The following is a 4,811-nucleotide window of genomic DNA, read 5'->3' as shown; positions in this document are numbered from 1 at the left end:
CTCATTGAACTAACGCTATTTCTGATCTAGTCCTATCCAATTCAGCTTCAAGAGATGCAACTGCAATGGATGCCATTCCCTCTCTCTGCCTTATGGAAGCTAGAGTAGATTTCTCTTGTTCAAGTTCTGATTTTAATGATGTAGCAGCTACCTTCAAAGCAACTAACCTCAGCAGTTGCCTTCTCTGTGTTAAGCTTTATTTCATCAAGTTCCTTTCTTGCTAATTCAGCTGCTGCTTGCATATCAAGGTGTCTCTTCTCTGCTCCCTCATCACCTTCCTGCTTTATTTCGACTCCATATAAGCAGTTAATTCAGCTTTCAATCAAGTAATAAAGCAGAGGCTGTTTCTAGTTTAGATTTGAGATCCTTTGCAGACAAAATGCTCATTGAGTCTCTGAAGCTCTTCTTCCGTATGTTCGAGTTCCTTCTCCCAATCGAGAGAATCCTGGTCTCTTACCATGACGGAGCCTATTCTTTGTTCCTCTGCTTCCAAGTGTGCAGCATGGCAATCTCTAATGACTCCTTTAGAGAAATTAACTCAATAGTTAAATCTTCCACTGTCTTCTCTACTTCTTTCGATGCAGCAACTGCCTCCTCAGCTTTCTTAATAGCTTGATCTTTGTCTGTCACTAAGAAGCATATTCCTTACGCAAACCTTCGAGCCTCTTTTACAGATGCTAAATCTGTAATAGCTGCTTTTAACCTGGCTTTAGCAACCTCAGTTGTGCCTTGGCTGCAACACTTGATTCATCTGCGATACCCTGCTCCATCTCTTCCACTCTGAGCTTTGCAAGTTCCGAGTCCTGTCTTGCTTGATGCTCTTCTGTTGTGCTCGCTCTAGGTTAAGTTTTAGCTCTTCTATTAGTCTCTAGTACTGTCGAGCTCCTGAAGAACTTTGACTTTTGCCTTTTCTGCAGCCTCTGCTTGTTTTTTGTACTCTGGAATCTGCACTTGTGCCTTCTCAAGTTCTTGTTCTACTAGAGTACGTCGCTGCACATCATGAAAAAAAGGTAGAGTTATGGCAGAAACATATTTGAGCATAAGCTTAGATACTGTGTTCCACATGGCAGTAACTAATCAATGAAGAATTATCATCAACGTCTCTTGCATCAAGAAAGGAATAAATTGCCAAAGAGTACCTATAATTCATTCCCTATTATTTTCCCTTTGTGTCTATATTAACAACAAGGAACCCTAAATACTTGCATATAAAATCCAAGCAATGCAGTTGCTTTATATTGGAAGCAGATTTCATATGCCCCATACAGGGCACTATTTCCCTGTAATGTTGTGACTTCAGACAATAGAGAATGAATTTCAGTGTTATTAAAAACAGCCATCAACAAGATCATCAATATTCAAGCCTCACAGGCATTTTTGTCATGTGTTAAGGAGCAAACAGAACTGCCAAATGAGTTCTATACTTGAAAATAAATACTAGCAATAGAAATTGGAATTCTAATGCACACATGTGAAGGATGTAAATTGGAGTAATAGTCATTCCGAACTATAGGGAAAAAAAAATGAAGCAGTACAGGTATACCTCCACAGTCCGTTCTCTGTGAGCCTTCCAATCCACAATTCCTCCAAACTTGGAAACAGCTTCCTTGACAGATTCAAAAGGAGTTGTGGTGCAATAAGGGCCTCTTTTTGCATCAACATTCTTATCAGAGTGGTTGAGCCATTGATGCTGTGGTAACATGGGCATCATTGATTTCAGGTGAATCTAGCTCACTGTGATCATGCTGCAAATCTTTTCTTTCAGAAAAGGAAGCCAAGGCTATATTCTCTTTATCAGGGTCACCATCAGCAGTTACATCTACCCGCAATTCATGCTTGCCAGGGTGTCTTCAACCAAGGTTCCCGGATGGCTTCTTTCTGTTACATCAACTGTTTCATCTTCTGCAATTCATGGTTGCCAGAGGTATCTTCTACAGCCCTTGGTTCAGAATCTTCAACCAAGGTTCCCTGGCGGCTTCTTTCTGTTAAATCAACTGTTGCATCTTCTGCCAATTCATGTTGCCAGAGCTATCTTCTACAGCCCCTGATTCAGAATCTTCAAGCGAGTTTCCCTGGCTCCTTGCTGATAAATCAACAGCTATATTTTGGGTTGAAGCTGAATTACCAGTGAATGGTTCATCTTGTATTACAGTTTGAGCATTAGAAGCATGTGGCATTGTTGCTAATTCAGAGGCCTCAGTGTCTGGAAAATGAGCATCAGATTCCATTTTTCCATTACTAATGGGTTGGCTGGAGACTCAGTGGAAGATTCATTAGTATCATGTCCAGAGGACTCTGCCAGTGGCACCTCTTCAGCGTTGTCGTAGACAAGTATGAAGGTTGCTTGTCTTCGACATGTTCCACCGGTAGCGTCTTTTCATCAATTTTTGAAGAGGAGTCAGAGGGCAGCTTGTCTTCAACACCCTCCATTGAAAGGAGCAGTTGAGGGGGCCAATACTCTTAAAAACAAGTAAATAAGAAAAGAATTTCAATGAAAAAGTAGTGTGTACAGAACAGAGTAGTACATAGTCATCAATAATTTGATACACAGATCTCCTTTTAAAGGTTCATTTATTTCAAAATCTACGCAATTAACTGCACTTACTAGTTACCTAGTTGTTGATGATCGATCACCTCAAAAAAGTAGTCACAGTCATATATGATATAATACATTAAATCCGGGTGGAGGCAGAGTGTATCTTAAGAGAAGCTAGTAATTCAAGTAATAACTACAGAAAAGAATAATCCACATCCCTATTTTAGAACCGGATAATTTTTTCCCCTTTTCCGTGAACAAATTTAAGCCTAAAAGATATAGGTGAAGGGTAATAAAATTCTGGAAAATGATTATCTAGAAGTATTGAAAACAAGGCGAATCAAAACTTGCAAACCACAAAAGCTATCGTATAGTTATATGATCATAACACATAAGAATGAAATGAATAAATAAAAGAATTAAGGGATAAATTAGGAGGAGGAAAGGAGATTAAGGAGTAAGCAGAAGCAGAAGAAGAACATACCAGATTAGGATATTAGGAGTAATCAGCAGAAAAATTGGAAGAAGAGAATGGATTTTTTGGTATCGGAAATTCTGAGGAGGAAAGGGTGGGGACTGGAAAAAACAAAATCAAAATTGGGTTGCTGCAGAAAAGAAATGTAAGGTTCGAGAAAGAGTGGAGCTAAAATTAGAATACAGAAAAATACGGAGACACACAGCCAGTGGAGCCTATCTCATCACGCATACTAGATCCATCGGTACTCTTTTTCTTTTTCGTTTTCTTTTTAATCTTTTCCCCTATCACATCTGAATTTTTTGCTGTGTGCCGTTATCGATTAGTTAGTAATCACTTCTATCGCTGTGATTTGTTCCTACTTCGTATTTACTGCCGGAATCTACGGTTCTCTTGGCTCCTACGGTCCTACCCTCCCTCTCGTATTTGAATTGTTTATTCATCTCAAAGCTTTGACTCTTTAAGCTCTCTTAGTTTTTACTTTTTACCATACTCTTATCTTGGTTCACAGAGTATTATCCATGCTATACATTATACATCATTTTTATACATTATTTGAATTTACATCTTTTTTATTTTCTAGGGCTACTACGTACGAATACGATACAAGAACAAGACAAAGTCGTTTTGTGACCAACATGGCTGGTCACCTTGCAAGCTGAGGTGGTCCAGTTTCTCTCTTTCATATTTTGTTGTTTTTTCTGGTCAGAGTTTTCTCTTTTTGGCCTTTGTGTTTATGAACAACTTCCTATTTTTAGCTTATTGTTATCATTTTAAGATAATATTTGCTCAAAGGCCAAAATAATCTTGAAAAAAGAAAATGTATTTGCTTAAGGAAATACTTAGCATAAAGATGTGGTCACTTTAGAAATTACAACATGATGCCGAAAATGGTTTAAAATTCAAAGGTGATGAATAAAGTCATGGCCGATAGTAAATGTAGATTCGGGCATCGCATAGCTTGTAAATGAAGAATTACGTTACAGCCCACATGATATCCATGATAATGTACCACCCACACTAATGCTCCATTTATTATTATTATTATTATTAGCAATTAATTAATTAATTAAAAGTACTCTACAATTATTATTTGAGCCCATATATTAACAAAACAACAAACAATGGTAGTAATAATTAATTTGAGCTCTTTACAGCTTTATCAATTGCTTCATTGATTGGCGGGGTTTGCACTGCATCAGGATGTAAATTTGGGGTTGCGTTGGTTAAAAAAGTCAAAGTCATATGGGAGACGTCCTCGTCCGTTGGATGCTGCAGCATAGTGGTCCCATAAGGAGTAATTGACGCAGGAAATATAAAACCCGGTTCAGAGTGATTGTGATTTGTGTGATTTTAAAGCTTCGGCCAAATGCCTTGGGGTCTTCATCGGGAAACAATCATGAGTGGTATGAAAGCAATAAAGGAGAAACCAATTAGGTCACAAAATAGTTAATCATTTTTTTATTGGTTTTTGATTTAGTTAATTTCTAAGCTTGAAAATGACAAAAAGTTAAGAGTATATACTCGTTTTAGTCCTCAAAAATTTCGGACAAGATATTTTAATTTCTAACTAAAATTAATTATTTGATTGGTCTTACAATTAATTCTGTCAGTTATTTAGGTTTTGGCTCCATCAATTCTAACGGAAGACAAAATGATATCTGACAACTCTAACAGCGGACAAAATAATTCTTGATAATTCTAACAAAGAACAAAATGATCCCTGACCCTTTTATTCGAAAACGACGTTCTTCTTTTTCAATTTTTATCATATCTCACATAACCCTAATATTCATACTC

The 4,811-nt window shown here is 37.4% G+C and overlaps 1 pseudogene; it reads right to left on the bottom strand.

Moving 5' to 3' along the window:
• Nucleotide 1: 1 nt before the first annotated feature.
• LOC130974813 (protein WEAK CHLOROPLAST MOVEMENT UNDER BLUE LIGHT 1-like) lies at nt 2-1,708 on the bottom strand (annotated as a pseudogene).
• Between the last annotated feature and the right edge of the window lie 3,103 nt (nt 1,709-4,811).

Source organism: Arachis stenosperma, chromosome 4 (genome assembly GCF_014773155.1).
Source record: "Arachis stenosperma cultivar V10309 chromosome 4, arast.V10309.gnm1.PFL2, whole genome shotgun sequence".
NCBI classification, from domain to species: Eukaryota; Viridiplantae; Streptophyta; class Magnoliopsida; order Fabales; family Fabaceae; genus Arachis; species Arachis stenosperma.
The sequence above is the reverse complement of the archived record's forward strand: the minus strand, read 5'-3'. Positions and strand labels throughout refer to the sequence as shown.